Genomic DNA, 16,595 nt, shown 5'->3' with positions numbered 1-16,595 from the left:
GCGTTTGTGCTGCTCGGCGGCTGGCGCTGGGTGCTGGTACAGAGTCCTCGTTCAGCGTCCTGCAACCTGCAACAGTTAGGTTTGTTATCGGTCTTGTGTCCGATAGGTCATATACCGGAGACACAGTGTGAGGGAGTGTTGGCAGATTGTTCGTGCGTCTGTGGGCGAGCTCGTCGGTGTCCCTGCTGTGGCCTGTTGGTCGGCTCTAATAGCAGCTGGTAGTTGCCAGTCAGTATTGCTGATATGCAGGGGCTTACCGGCGTTTGTCGCTGTTTGCGTATGTTAGTTTACCATAGGTGGTTATGCCCTAGCTAGCAGTGTCTTTGGCCGCTTGTGTTTCCACCTGTGGTTGTGATCGTAGTTTCCCAGAGTGAGGATGAAAGGATTGTTAGAGTGTCTCGAGTTCCTGTATAGTCGTGTGGCGTGCTTCTTGAATACTTCCTTGAGGGTATCAAGGCGGTATTCATGGTGAAGATCCACGGTGCGTGTGTAGCGTGGAGCATTGCTGATGATTCGTAGCACCTTGTTCTGTATGATCTGCAGGCGGCGCAGTCGTGTGGGAGCTGCATATCCCCAGACGGGAGCTGAGTACGTCATCAGAGGTCTTAACAGTGTCATGTATAAGGACCTCGACACCCTCCTATTCAGTGTGCTTGCCCTGTTGAGCATTGGGTAGAGCTGTTTGAGCCTCGCGTGCGCTCGGTTGGCAACGTATTCTATGTGGTCCCCCCATGTAAGTTTCCGGTCCAGCCAGACACCAAGGTATCTGACTTTCTCTCGGAAACGTATTGGGCGTGTATGTAGTGTTATCGGTCTACAGTGTTGGTGTTTGCGCAGTAGTTTCGGTCTGCGTGTGAACAGAACTGCTTCGCACTTGTCGACGTTTACTTTAATACGCCATCGCTCCAGCCAAGGCTCAGCTGATCTGAGTGCTGTCTGTATTCGTCAGTTGATGTTCGACGGTTTCCAGTCTTGCGCGAGGATGGCTGTGTCATCCGCGTAGACGGCTAACGTCGTGTTTCGTGTCGCTGGGAAGCCATTAATGTACAGGTTAAACAAGATGGGCCCTAGGATGCTTCCTTGGGGTACTCCAGCTTGGATACCGTGTTGTGTTGATTGTTTATCCTGCACGTTAGTGTTGAAACATCTGTTCGTGAGATAAGAGTGTATGAGACGCACGAGTCCGTCCGGGAAACCAGCTTCGCTTAGTTTGCGTGTGAGTCCGTTGTGCCAGAGACTATCGAAAGCCTTTTCGATGTCTAGGAACACGGCCCCTGTGGCTTTGTTCATGTTGTAGCCGTGTGTTATATGTTCGACTACGCGGAGGAGTTGTTGTGTTGTCGATTGGTGATTCCTAAAGCCGAATTGCTCCGGTCTTAGGGTGTCGTTGGCGATGCAATGCCTAGTGATACGTTTTAGTATTACCTTCTCAACAATCTTGCTGAGCGAGCACAGCAGACTGATAGGTCGGTAATTTTGTGGGAGGGAGTGGTCTTTCCCTGGCTTCCTGAACATCAGGACCTTGGCCGCCTTCCAAAAGTCAGGGAAGTGTTGGTGTGTCAGGATGGCATTCGTTAGGTGTGTGAGGTATTCTACGGCTTTATCCGTGAACTCCTGGAGGACACGGTTTTGAATGCCATCAGGCCCAGGGGCTTTTCTAGCGTTGGTGTGCTTGATAGCCCATGTGACTTCATTTGTGCTAGCACGTCTTATTTCGTTGCGCGAGGGCTGGGCTACAAGTCGTGTAACCTCCTGGTCCGTTTCAAGTGTGAATGCTGGGTCTGAAAGAACCAGATTCGGCATGAAAGACGCTGCAAGTGTTGTGGCCATAAGCTCTGCCTTCTCCGTCGCGGAGTAGGCTGGGCCGTCTGGTCCTTGTAACGTGGGAATGTAATGTTTCTCCCTGGTGAAGTGTCTGGCCAGCTGCCACATGCCAGGACGTGTGGTATCCAGCCCAGCGAGTTTCTGTCCCCATTGTTCGTTTCTGAATGTTTGAATTTTATTCCGTATTATGCCCTGGAGTCTGTTGACGTGCAGTTTATAGAACGGGCGCCTGGTACGCTGCCAGTATCTCCTGAGGCGGTTCCTCATTGAGATAAGGCCCAGGATTTCCTGGGGCAGGGCCGTCGAGTGTTGTCTTGGTGTTGTAAATGGAATGGCGTCAGTCATTGCGTCTTGGACGGCAGTTGTGAGAGCCTCCACAGCCTCGTCAATTTTCTGTGTGTTGTTAATTTCGTGTGTGTCAGGAATGCGACTATCAAGCGTTTCCTTGAACAGTGTCCAATTCGCACGCTTGTAGTTGAGCATCCTGCGTGGTTCGATGTCCTGCAGTGTCTCTTCCATGTGCAGTATTACAAGCATGTGGTCTGAGTCCAGATTGTTTTCAACCGTTAGGTTGAGTGTACATGTAATGCCCTTTATGAGGGCTATGTCTAACACGTCTGGCCTATGTCGGGCCTGTGTAGGCACGAACGTGGGAACGTCCGGTCCAAGTATAATGTGGTTTCGGCCTAGCGCGTGTTCGTACAGTTTCTTGCCGTTGGAGGTTCGTATTCGTGAGTTCCAATCAGGGTGTTTTTCGTTGAGGTCTCCAGCGGCTATTACCCGCGGTGCTATGTTGAGTACTGTGCTGATATCGCGTGTTACTATGTGATTAGGATTGTATAGCGATACCAGTGTGGTGTTGGCTCCGTTGAACTTGACCCTGACGGCCGTAGCCTCTAGTCTTTCAAGTGCCGGGAGCTCGATGTTCGTGTGGTCTATGTCTCTGTGTATGATGATTGCCGTGCCGCCTCCCCTCCTGCCATCCGCTCGGTCGGTACGATAGACGCAATAACCTGGGAAGTTTAGTTGTTTGCGAGGCGTAAGCAGTGTTTCGTTCACAAGAGCGATTCGGATACCCTTTCGCTCCATGAACGCGGCCATCTCGGCTTTTTTGCTTGCGATCCCGTTGGCATTCCAAAACAGGATCTGTGTGATTGTGTTTAAGTCTGCGTTTCGGGGCTGGTGTGGTGTATTATCCATGTAGTAGTGTGAAAAGCGGTGTGATAGTGGCTTGGAAGCTAGTCCAGTTGAGCGTACCCGACATGAACTGCATGAAGAGTTGTGAGACACACCCCATAATCTTAGAGACTATTTCGGTGGTCGTGCGTCCGGGGAATAATGTTTCCATTATTCTCTGGAATGTTGTAGTAATGTTGGTCATGTCGGCCTGCGAGTTATTGGTCGTGTTAGCGGCCGCTTGTTCCAGTGTTGGCGTTTGGTGAGGGCTGGCCTGCGAGTCGGTTGTTCGTGTGGCAGTTGTGGTCGCCTGTGTATTCTCTGTGGTGAGTGGGCGTGTAATGTGAGTTGTTTAGTTGGTGTCCGGGATGTGTTCGTGGGTGATGGTGTTCTGTTGCTTGTGTGGTTGTTGTGGTGTGGTCGTGTTCCTCGTGCTTCGGCTGTTTCTCCTTCTCCTCCTCCTCTGGCGCTGTGGTTGTCCCTGTGTAGGTGCGTTTTCTGTAGCCTGTGGTGGGCTGCAGTTCGCGATCTCAGGGGGTATGGTGTTGTTGTTGCTTGTTTCGTGTGGTGTGCCCGGTGCGGGTGTGGTGTCAGGCGTTGTGCTTGTCTGTTGTGTGTCTGTTGCTGGGGGTGTTTGCTGAGCGTGTTCTGAGCTCTGGGGCTCCTCTGACCGTCCCGCGCTGCTGGGGCTGCCAGCGACCACTCCAGCGGCGGATATTCCACTTCTTATTGGGCGCGGGGGCGGTTTTGGAACTGTGATGGCGGTAGGTTTCGCATGTTTCGCGATTTTGCGCCTCAGAGCTGCTTTGTAAGCAATGCACCCTCTGTAGTTTGCTGGATGGGCAGCACCACAGTTGGCGCACTTGCGAGGTGCTGTATGGGGGAGTTTGCAGCGTTGGGTTGTGTGACCGCCAGCGCAAATGCGGCAGCGGGGTGCGAGACCGCATCTGATACCCGCGTGCGCATAGCGCTGGCAGTTGTGGCATTGTTGGGGGGTGCGCGGCGTGTTGTAAATTTCTACATTTACGACCATGTGAAGAAATAGCTTTAACTTCAGCAGGTCGCGGGATTTGGCCGTGTCGGCCAACTCCGCCATGTAGTTGTGAGACGGTCTCGCTGTGCCGAACTCTGACATTCGGTTTACCCAAATGCACTCCCACCCGACAGCAGAGAGTTCATTGTGTACTGTTTCGGTCGGGGTTCGTGAGTCTATCCCCTTTATCACGTATTGCTGAGTTTTTTCCAGGACTGTCCTGTACGTGAATTGTTCTACCTTCCTTTTTTTGAGAAAGTCCGGTAGATTCGTGTAGTCTGCTTTGTTCGCCACGTACAGTGCGGCGTGTTCCCCGGTGAGCTTGGAGTAGTATGTTGTGGGGCTGTGCTGATTGTTAAATTCCTTGTTTAGGAGACTTAGGTCTCCGTAGTTGTGGATGATGACCGGTGGGAAGCCAGTCACGGTGTTGTTTGTGTTCTGCGTAGCTGCTTGTATATTTGTGGTTGCTGCAGTCGCAGGGTTGTTTGTGGTGGTCCCTGTGTTGTTATTGTTGTTTGTACGCGATGTAGATGGTGTTGGGAGCAGCGCTCGGCCGTTGCCTCGTGAGTTTGTGGGCTCACTTGTTTGCGTATTTGGCTGCTGTTTGCGCCCTGGGCCGACCTGCTGCCACGGCCCGTCTTCATCTGTGTGTGTTGTGTCCTCTGTCGGCTCTGGATCCGGTTCCGTCGGTGCCTGGGCCGCCAGAGGTGAGATAGGGGGCATGTCCTTCTGTGACGGCTAAGCGCTGCAGGTCTCGCTTATATAGAGCGCTTAGATGGCGCCACCACTCATCACGTGCTTTCGACTTGCTTGCTAGGGTCCACACTGCCTTTGAGATAGTGCGGCAGAACTTCATGCGCCGTTCCCATGCATCTACGTCTACATATATACTCCGCTGGCCACCAAGTGGTGTGTAGCAGAGGGCACAATTCGCACCAATGTCATATTTCCCCCTCTTTCAATCGCGGATCGCACGAGGGAAAAACGACTTTCTGGACGCCTCAGTACATGCTCTAATTTCCCTTGTCTTCGAATGGGGATCATTGCGAGGTTGGAAAGTTGGTGGTAATAACATAAGCATTACATCCTCGGCGAAGATAGTAATTTAGTGAGCAGCCCCTTCCGTTTAGCGCGTCGTCTATCTGCAAGTGTGTCCCACTTCATACTTTCTAAGAGATTTGTAGCGCCCTCGCGATGGCTAAATGTACCAATCACGAATCTTGCCGCTCTTCTTTGGACCTTCTCAACCTCTTGAAACAGACCCAACTGGTAAGGGCTCCATACAGACGACCAATACTCTAAGACTGGACGAATTAACGTATTTAAGCAATTTCCTTTGTTGGGCTGCATCGCTTCAGAGCTCTCCCAATAAACTGCAATCTACAGTTCGCCTTTCCCGTTTACTTGTGTAATCTGATCATTCCATTTGAGTCCGCTTCTGCTAGCTGAGTGGTCAGAGCGACGGAATTTCATATCTAACGGCCCGGGTTTGTTTCCCGGCTGGGTCGGAGATTTTCTCCGCTCAGGGACTAGGTGTTGCGTTTTCCTTATCATCATTTCATCCCCATCGACATGCAAGTCGCCAAAGTGGCGTCAACTCAAATGGCCTGCAACACGTGAACGGTCTACCCGACGGGAGGCCCTAGCCACATGGCTTTTCCATTTGCATTCCATTTTAGATCATTTCGAATAGTCACATCAAGATACTTGACGGATGTTACCGCTTCCAAACACAGGGCATTTATTTTGTTATCGTACATTAATGGGGATTTTCGCCTTGTTATACGCAGTAGGTTACACTTACTAATATTGAGAGATAACTCCTAGTCATTACACAACACATTTATTTTATACAATTCCTTATTGATTTGTTCACAACTTTTGTGTAATACTACTTTCCTGTACACTAAAGCATCATCGCCACCCAGTCTAATGCCGCTGTCAATGCCATCAACCTGACCGTTTATATAAGTCGTAAAAAGCAGCGGACCTATTATGCTGCCTTAGGGCACACCTGAAGTTACGCTTGTTTCTGTTAAAGTCACCCCATTCAGGACGACATACTGCTCTCTGTCTGTTAGAAAACTTTCTATCTAACCGCATATGTCATCGGATAGACCGTAAGTGCCCACTTTTTGGAGCAAGCGACAGTGCGGAACTGAGTCGAACGCCTTTTGAAAGTCGAGAAATATGGCATCAACCTGGGAGCCAGTGTCTAGAGCCTGTTGTATATCATGCAGCCGGCCAGTGTGGCCGAGCGGTTCTAGGCGCTGCAGTCCGGAACCGTGCGACTTCAGCGGTCGCAGGTTCGAATCCTGCCTCGGGCATGGATGTCTGTGGTGTCCTTAGGTTAGTTAGGTTTAGGTAGTTCTAAGTTCTAGGGGACTGATGACCTCAGATGTTAAATCCCAGAGTGCTCAGAGCCATATATCATGCACAAAGAGGGCCAGCTGTGTCTCGCATGACCGCTGTTTCCTAAAACAGTGCTGGTTCTGCAGATGAGCTTCTCAGAGCCTAGAAAGGTCATTATGTCTGAACACAAAATATCTTCCATGATTCTACTACAAATCGATGTCAGTGAAATTGGCCGATATTATGTGCATCCGATTTTCTACTTTCTTTATAGATGGCTGTAATCTGGGCCTTCTTCCAGTCCCGTGGAACTTTCTTCTGTTCCAATGATCTCTGATATATGATGGATAAGAATGGTGCTATATTTGTAGCATAGTCAACATATAATCTTACGGGGATTCCGTCTGGGCCAGATGCCTTCCTGGCGTCTGAGGGCCTTAGCTGTTTTACAATCCCAGATACATTAAGTACTATGTCAGCCACCCTTGCGTTTGTTCGATAGCTGGAAGGGGGAATGGTGCTGCAGTTCTCTACCTTTGAAAGCTAGATTTAGAATTTCGCCCTTCTGTTCAACATCATCCGTTACATTAACCGTACTGTCAGCAAGAGAAGGTATTGAATTATTTGTAGCATTCATAGATTTTACGTACGACCAAAATTTTTTTGGGGTTTTCTTAGAATCTGCAGATAAAATATTGCCTTCAAATTCGTTAAAAGAATCTCTCATTGACTTTCGACAGCTGCTTTCATTTCGCATAATTTCTGTTTGTCAGCGGGGCAGTGACTACGTTTAAAACGACTGCGCAAAATTCTCTGCTTTCTCAGCAACTTCCTAATATGTTTGTTGAACCAAGATGGATCCTTTCGCTTCCCTATATTTTTGCTAGGCATATATTTCTCTAGCACGTGCTGGACGACACCTTTACATTCCGACCAAAGATGCTCAGTATCTCGGTGTCCCGCAGTGAGTGCTTGGAGCTGACTATGAAGATATTCATTAATGACACTTTTATTTGCTTTTCACTGAGGCTGCCTGTCGTCACTTTGAACAATTGGTATGTGCTACGTTGTTGTTACACGGTGCGCGCTGTGTATGTCCACAACATAATACATATGCATTTCCTACCATTGATTACCTGACTCAAGATCATCGGTTGTGGACACACTATCACTTCTTTCAGTTTGCTCCAAAATGTTTGAGACACCCTGTATTTACAACACTTGGGAATAGCTATAGCTGGAAAAGCACAGTTTATATCATTTTTTGAAACGTAGAATAGTAAAAATAAGTTACAGAAATGTAGATCAATGAAGACGACACTGGTAGCAGTGGACTTCAGAAATGAAAGGGGGGGGGGGAGGAAGAGAAAGAGAGAGAAAGTAGGAATCCGGTAAAGCACTAGCATTAAAGAGACGTTGGGAAAGAAAGAGACTTACAAAGGAAGTGACGGAGGAAGAAGCATTATTTGCAGCATCCGGTTTAGTGCTTCACGGAGATGAAGTGGCAATTTACAATAATTTTATGGCGTGCAGTTAAGAGGATAACAAAAGGAAGTCCCTCAGGATTTTATAAGCGACAGGACAATGAATTTTTCGCAGAGTCCAGGGTAGCTTTCGCTGAGGTGAACAACTACTTACGGACAAGCTCAGCAAGGGTACTACATAAGTGAAAGCTCGTGTTTCCATTGTCCTGGTATGAAAGGTGCATGATGTGTGATGCGAAGTACTGGGGAGTATGCCCACTGAGGAGCCGATGTAGTAGTACGTGGGCTGACATGGTCACTCAGACGTATACTAGAGGTTTGCAGACATAATCCTCCATGTTTATCTGCAGCCTTCGACAGTTCTCATGTTGCTGTTGCGATCTTCACGTCGAAGACTGGTTTGATGAAACTCTCCACGCTACCCTACACCGTGCAAGCCTCTTCATCGCCCAGTAACTACTGCACCATACATCATTCGGAAACTGATTACTGTATTCATCTCTTAGTGCCCTTATATGATTTTTACACACCAAGCTACTCTACAATATTAAATTCGTAGTCGCTAGATGTCTCAGAATGTGTCCTGCCAACCGATCCCTTCTTGTTTTTGTGCCACAAATTTCTTTCTCCCCAATTCTGTTCAGTACCTCATCATTTGTTACATGATATATTCATCTAATCTTCAGCATTCTTCTCTAGCAACACATTTCAAAAGCTGCTATTCTCCTCATGTCTAAACCGTTAATCCTTCATGTTTCACTTCTATATATGGCTACACTCTATACACATACTTTCAGAAAAGATTTACTAACAAATATATATTAGAAACTAACAAATTCCTCTTCTTCTGCAACGTTTTTCTTGCATTGCCTGTCCATATCTCGTATCCTCTCTAATTCGGTCATCACCAGCTATTTTGCTGCCCTAATGGCAAAAATCACTTGCTACTTTCATTGCCCCATTTCTTAATGTAATTCCCTCAGCGCTACTTGATTTGACTACATTCCATTATGCTTGTCTTGCTTTTATTGATCATTTTATATGTTCCTTCCAAAACACTGTCCATTCCGTTCAACTGCTCTCCCAAGTCTTTTGCTGTCTAACAGATTTACAATGCCGTCGCCAAGCCAAAGTTTTTATTTCCTCTCCCAGAACTTTAATTCCAACTTCAAATTTTTCTTTGTTTTGCTTTACTGCTTGCTCAATGTACAGATTGAATTACATCGGGGACAGGTTATAATCCTGTGCCACTCCTGTCTCAAACACTGCTTCCCTTTCGTGCTACTTGACTCTTATAACTGCCGTCCGGTTTCTGTACAAGCTGTAAACAGCCTTTAGCCCCCTGTATTTTACCGCTGCTACCGTCAGAATTTCAAAGAGAATATTCTAGTCAACACTGTCAAAAGCTTTCTCACCGTCTACAGGTGCTATAAACGTAGGTTTTTTTTCCGTAACGTATCTTCTGAGAGAAGTTGAAGGGTCGGTATTGGCTTCCGTGGTCCTACATTTCTCCTAAATCCAAACTGCTTTTCGCCGAAGTCTGCTTCTAGCAGCTTATCCATACTTCTGTAAAGAATTCGTGTTAGTGTTTCGCAACCAAGACTTATTAAACCGATAGTTCGGTAATATTCACGTATGTCAGCACATGCTTCCTTTGAAATGGAAATTATTATATTTTTTTGAAGGCTGAGGTTATATCATGCCTCACACATCTTGCACACCATATGGGAGAGTTATGTCGAATCTGGCTCTCCCAACGCTAACAGTAGTTCTGACGGTGTGTTGTTTACTTCTGGGGCCTTTTTTCCACTTAGGTCTGTCAGTGCTCTGTCAAATTCTTCTTGCAGTATCATACCCCCCCATCTCAGCTTCATCTACGCCCACTTTTCTTTCCATAATATTGCCTTGAAATTCATCTCCCTTGTATAGGGCCTGTGTACACAAATTCGAAGTTTCAGCTTTTCCTTCTTTTATTATAGACTGTTTTTCTGTTAGACCTCTTGATATTCCTACAGGTGCTTCCCTTTTCGCCAAAGGCCTCTTTATCTTTCATGCAGCCGGTATCTATCTTTCCCCTAGCGATATAGGCTTCTAAATCCTAAAATTTGACCTCTAGCCATCAATTTTGCACTTCCTGTCGGTTTCATTTTTTTGATGTTTCTATTCCCTTTCGTCTGCTTCATTTTCTGTATTTTTTTTTTATTTTCCCACTTCATCAGTTAAATTCAATATCTCTTGTGTTATCCACGGCTTTCTACTAGGTCTTTTGTTTTAGCTGTTCGTTCATCTGCTGTCTTTAGTATTTCATCTCCCAAAGCTACAATTCGTCTTGTAATGTACTGTATTTTTTGCCCTGTTCTTGCCAATCGTTGCTTAATGCTGCTTCTGAAACTCTTAACAACTTTTGGTTCTTTCAACTGATCCAGATTGCATCTTATTAATTTCCTTTTTGCAGTTTCTATAATGTTAATCTACAACTCATAGCCAATAAATTGTGGTCAGAGTGCAGATCTTGCCCTGAAAATTTCTTACAATTGAAAAGCTAGTTCTGAAATCTGTGTTAGCATTATATAATCGATTTTCCGGTGTCTCCACATCACTTCCACGTGTACAGCCGTCTTTCCAAATTCTACCAGGTGGATTCCTATTTCATTCATTCATTCCCCCAGGCTATATTTAATATACTATTTTTCCTTCTCCTACTTTCTCTTCTATCGAATTGCAGTCACCCATCGGTATTAAGTTTTCCTCTCCCTTAACTACCTGAATAATTTCTCATATCTCATCATGTATTTCTTCAAATCTTCTCATCATTTGTGGAGCTAGTTGGTATACAAACTTGTGCTACTAGATTTTTCGTACTTCTGCCGTTTTCATTAAATCGAAGCAGCTCAGGTTCTGTGAAACGCGTGATTGCAGAAAGTTACATTTCACATCTTGAGGAGACGTTTTCAGAAACGTATGGAGCTTATAAAGGCAAGCGGAAGTCTCCGTACACGTGGCGGCTGTATTTTCTGCCCAGCTGTGGCGCTCATCCACAGGCACACCCTAGCCGCTCTCGCAGCAGCGAGAAAGAACGGTCCGCGCGGCACAGGAACCCCGATCCCTGGATCTTCGCCGCGCTGTCCCATTACGGACTCCCCGGCTCTGCTGCTCCGTTCTGCAGTCAAATTTGTTATCATCAGCGTGAGTATTTCTGCGGAAACGCGTCCCGGTTCCAGCTCGCTCCCTGGTGCTGCGGACCCGGTTCCGTGGAGAGGAATCGATGGGTTCCCCTCCCCGGCTCTCCTGCCGTCCTGGCCTCCTGGCCCCTTTAGCCGTCCTGTTCTGCGCAGATGAGGTGCAGAAATATAGGGGAGCGCCGGAAGGCGGCGCCGCTGGTAACGTGCCTCATCTTTCTCAGGGCTGCCGGCAGCACACACACACACACACACACTCGCGCTCGCACTAGCACGGCTGCCGGGTCCAACAGCCCCTCTCCGCAGCAACAGCTACCGTTGGGGCTACACTCCATACTCCACAAATTCCGAATGAGACCATTCTCCTCAAGCCACACCTACATACTGCTCGATGAGCCACTTAATGGTGTGTGGGCCGGGGTGGCCGAGAGGTTCTAGGCGCTACAGTCTGGAACCGCGCGACCACTACTGTCGCATGTTCGAATCCTGCCTCGGGCATGGATGACCTTAGGTTAGTTAGGTTTAAGTAGTTCTTAGGAGACTGATGGCCTCAGAAGTTAAGTCCCATAGTGCTCAGAGCCATTTGAACGAATCGTGTGTGGTACTTCTGGTACCACTGACTGATGTCTCCCCCATCCCTCTTCCAGTCGCGAATTGCTCACGCGAAAATGATTGCCGCTTAGCTCTAATTAATCGAATTTTCTCGTCGTGGTCATTTCCTGAGGTGTATGTGGGTGATGGTTCAAATGGTTCAAATGGCTCTGAGCACTATGGGACTTAACATCTGAGGTCATCAGTCCCCTAGAACTTAGAACTACTTAAACCTAAACTAACCTAAGGACATCACACACATCCATGCCCGAGGCAGGATTCGAACCTGCGACCGTAGCGGTCGCGCGGTTCCAGACTGAACCGCCTAGAACCGCTCGTCCACAACGGTCGGCGTATGTGGGTGAAAGTAATACGTTGTCCTGTTCTTTCTGCGAGGCTCTGTCGAAATTACGAAAATAAACCTCTCCGTGATGCACATCGCCTCTCTTGTAACATCTGCCGATGCAGTTTATTGAGAATCTCGGTAACGCTCTCGTGACGCTTACACGATCCTGTGACGAATCGCGCCGCTCTACCACGGATATTCTCTCTCTTTCTTCTATCTGTTCTACCTAATAAGGATCCCATATTGATGAACATTGCTCAAAAATCGGGCGAACAAAGGCCTTCTAAACCGCTTTTGTCGTGGATGAGCTACATTTGCTTTACTATTGTATGTTTTACACTACTGGCAATTAAAATTACCACACCTAAAAGGATTGCAGATGATAAACGGGTAATCATTGGACAAATATATTATACTACAACTGACAAGTGGTTACATTTTCACGCAATTTGGGTGGATAGATCCTGAGAAATCAGTATGCAGAACAACCACCTCTGGCCGTAACAACGCCCTTGATACGCCTGGGCATTGACTCAGACAGAGCTTGGACGGCGTGTACAGGTACAGCTGCCCATACAGATTCAACACGATACCACAGTTCAAGAGTAGTGACTGGCGTATTGACGAGCCAGCTGCCCGGCCACCATTGACCAGACGTTTTCAATTGGTGAGAGATCTGGGGAATGTGCTGGCCAGGGCAGCAGTCGAACATTATCTGTATCCAGAAAGGCCCGTACAGGACCTGCAACATGCGGTCGTGCATTATCCTGCTGAAATGTAGGGTTTCGCAGGGATCGAATGAAGGGTAGAGCCACGGGTTGTAACACATCTGAAATGTAACGTCCACTGTTCGAAATGCCGTCAATGCGAACAAGAGGTGACCGATGGTATGGGGTGCCATTGGTTACTACCAATTACGCCGGGTGATACGCCAGTACGCCGATGACGAATACACGCTTCCAACGTGTGTTCACCGCGATGTCGCCAAACACGGATGCGACCATCATGATGCTGTAAGCAGAACCTGGATTCATCCGAAAATATGACGTTTTGCCATTCGTGCATCCAGGTTCGTCGCAGAGTACACCATCGCAGGCGCTCCTGTCTGTGATGCAGCGTCAAGGGTAACCGCAGCCTTGGTCTCCGAGCTAATAGTCCATGATGCTGCAAACGTCGTCGAACTGTTCGTGCAGATGGTTGTTGTCTTGCAAACGTCCCCATCTGTTGACTCAGGGATCGAGGCGCGGCTGCACGATCCGTTACAGCCATGCGGATAAGATGCCTGTCATCTCGACTGCTAGTGATACGAGACCGTTGGGATCCAGCATGGCCTTCCGTATTACCCTCCTGAACCCACCGATTCCATATTCTGCTAACAGTCATTGGATCTCGACCAACGAGAGCAACAATGTCGCGATACGATATACCGCAATCGCGATAGGCTACAATCCGACCTTTATCAAAGTCGGAAACGTGATGGTACGCATTTCTCCTCCTTACACGAGGCATCACAACAACGTTTCACCAGACAACGCCGGTCAACTGCTGTTTGTGTATGAGAAATCGGTTGAAAACTTTTCTCATGTCAGCACGTTTTAGGTGCCGCCACCGGCGCCAACCTTGTGTGAATGCTCTGAAAAGCTAATCATTTGCATATCACAGCATCTTCTTCCTGTCGGTTAAATTTCGCATTTCGCATCTGTAGCCGTCATCTTCGTGGTGTAGCAATTCTAATGCCCAGTAGCGTATATGGTCGCTTAAGGTCCTCTGAATAGTTACTCCTAGGTATTTTTAAGTTAGATACTTCTTCCAGCAATTAGTTATCAATAGTGTAGTTGTAAGGTAACGAATTTAGATTCCTATGTATGCGCAATACGTTTCATTTACTTACGCTTACGGTCAACTGCCAGACCCTACACCATTCACCAATCGTCTGCAGGTCAGTCTGCAAATCGATACGTTCTTCTGGCGTTGCTACTTTGTAGACAACCGCACCATCTGCGAACAGTCTTAAAGAGTTTCTGACGCTTTTTACTAGATAATTTATAATCCTTGTGAACAGTAACGGTCCTATCCCACTTCATTGGGGTAGTACGGAAATTATTTCTACATCTGTCGATTTAGTTCTGGAAGATCGACGTGCTGAATTCCACCTGCAGTGAAGTATTGAAACTAGCTGCAAATCTATTGTGATACGCGACAAGCTCGTTTTTTTCTGTATGGCAGTCCCAGAAGGTGTCTGCGTTCTTCAAGTCAAGAAACACGATATCGACCTGAGCGACGTTGCCTTCAGCGCTACGGAACTCATGTAGCAACAGAGCGAGCTGAATTTCGCAAGATCTTTATTTGCGGAATCTATTTTGATTTTTACAGACGAGATATTCGTTCTCCAAAAGTGTCACAATTCTAGAGCATGTTTTATAATTCTACAATAGATTAACGTCAACGATATACAGAGTCTGCCAGAAAAAATGTATGAACTCTTTGTCAGGCTCTATCGAAATGTCGATATTGTCGTTCTATTTGAGTTACGAGCGTCTTGTATAGTACAAGACGCTTTGGCTCAAGAGATGTTAGTACTTTCATCTCGGCATTGACAAAACAAGATGGCTTGAGCACGCTTGACATTCGAGCAACGAAAATGTGTTGCGAAGTGGTTTTTCAGGTCCGATAATGCCATTCAAATGCAACGTCGGTGGTCGCGGGAGTTAGAAACAGAACCGCCAACCCGCCTGACAATTGACTGCATCACTGACAAGTTTGAATGCCATGGAAAGATTTGTGATATTCACAAAAGAACTTCAAGAAGACAGCGTACATCTGCAAGTCTTGCTTCTCGGCTTTCGTGTTGGAAACGTTTCGTAATTCTCCACAGAAGTGTCTGCTAGCCATGTGCTCGTGAAGCGGGGGTTATCAGTACAAGTGTACAAAGAATTCTGAAAGCTGCAACACGATTACTGCGTGCTATTAATGATGACGATCCTGAACGCCGAATGCAATTTTGCTAATGGTACCAGCAAATGGTAACTGATGATGAACAGCTTGTGACGAAGGTAGTGTGGAGTGACAAGGCACAATTTAACCTTAATGTAACCGTGAATCGGTATAACAGTGTTTACTGGGCACCGGAAAGTCCGCATGTTTATGTGCATAAAGCGGTCAATCTACCAGTGGTTCACGTATGGTGTGGAATATCATCTAGGGCAGGGCTTCACAACATACGTGCTCGCGGAGCAAGCTGTGAGCAGCAAGGCCGAGCACGGAGCAGCGCGAGCACACTACCCCCACTACCGGACCAGAGCGGAGAGTGGGAAGAGTCACGTGGGGCACACAACAGCTGCCGCCAGTCAATGTAAATCCGCGGCCACCTGCAGGGATATCACTCACGAATTATTACTGTGACAAATGAAACAAATAAAATAGAATGTACACGTGCCACATAATTTTATTAGCTTAGTGTATGCCTCTACATTCGTATTAATTTCTGAACTGTTACACAATAAAAGGTGTCACTGAAGTGTGGGATTCTCTGTTATCCTGTACATTTTGCCCTTTACAATTGCGTCTATGTTCGGAGTAATTGTTCTTGTGCATCGTAGGCGCAGCGTGCAGTTTAAATTTCGATCAGACAATGCGTTTCTCAGGCGCGTGTTGTTACATTTCATTGCAGAGAACAGTTATTCACAAACATACATGGAACCGAACATCGATATTATTGTAGCCTCCAGTTTGTGCAAATGAGGAAATCTATCCTGAGGGAAGTGTCTGTAAAATTCCAAAATGTTTTTCTTGTTCTGATATTTGTCTCTGTATTCTCTGTCACACTGCAGGTCAATATTCGCTGAATATGGAGAGGAGAACAGATCAGAATCACTGTCTAGTGCTGTCAGATCTTGAAAGCGTTGATCAAATTCTTCCTTAAGGGCAACTAAACTATGTGAATAACGTTCGCAGTCTTTGTGAACATCTTGCATGGATGATAATATAGGAAAACGAGCTAGATTTCCTGTTTCCAGCTGACTCACCCAAAGTGTCAATTTCATTTAAAAAGCTCGTATTCGATCTATGAAATGGGTAATTAGCAGATCTTTATCTTGTAGTGAAATGTTCAAAGCATTCAGATGGCTAGTTAAATCTGCTAAGAACGCAAGATCACATTTCCATGAAGGTTCTTCCAATTCAGGAACACACATGTTATTTATTTCCATGAACATATTTATCTCATCTAATAGACAAAAATTCGATTTAATAATTCGCCACGACTAAGCCAGCGGACCTCACTGTAATAGGGCAGGCTACCATACTGGCTTTCTACATCCTCAAGAAAGCTTTCAAATTGTCTGTGTTGTAGCCCATGCTACCTTATATAATTGGTTGTACGAACAACACCACTCATCACAATTTTCAGAGTGATACTCTTTGCACATACGTTTTCCTGGTGGGTCGCACAGTGAACGCCCCTTATTTCATTCGGCACGGTCAGTTTTTGCATTTTCTCCTTCAACAGCGCAACGAAACCTAATTTTTTTCCCTGTCATCTCTGGTGCACCGTCTGTAGACATTGAAACTAAAGAATTCCACGACAATCCTATATTTTCAACACTTTCTTC

This window comes from Schistocerca piceifrons, chromosome 5 (assembly GCF_021461385.2).
Source record: "Schistocerca piceifrons isolate TAMUIC-IGC-003096 chromosome 5, iqSchPice1.1, whole genome shotgun sequence".
Taxonomy (NCBI): domain Eukaryota; kingdom Metazoa; phylum Arthropoda; class Insecta; order Orthoptera; family Acrididae; genus Schistocerca; species Schistocerca piceifrons.
This window is presented reverse-complemented; position numbering follows the sequence as displayed.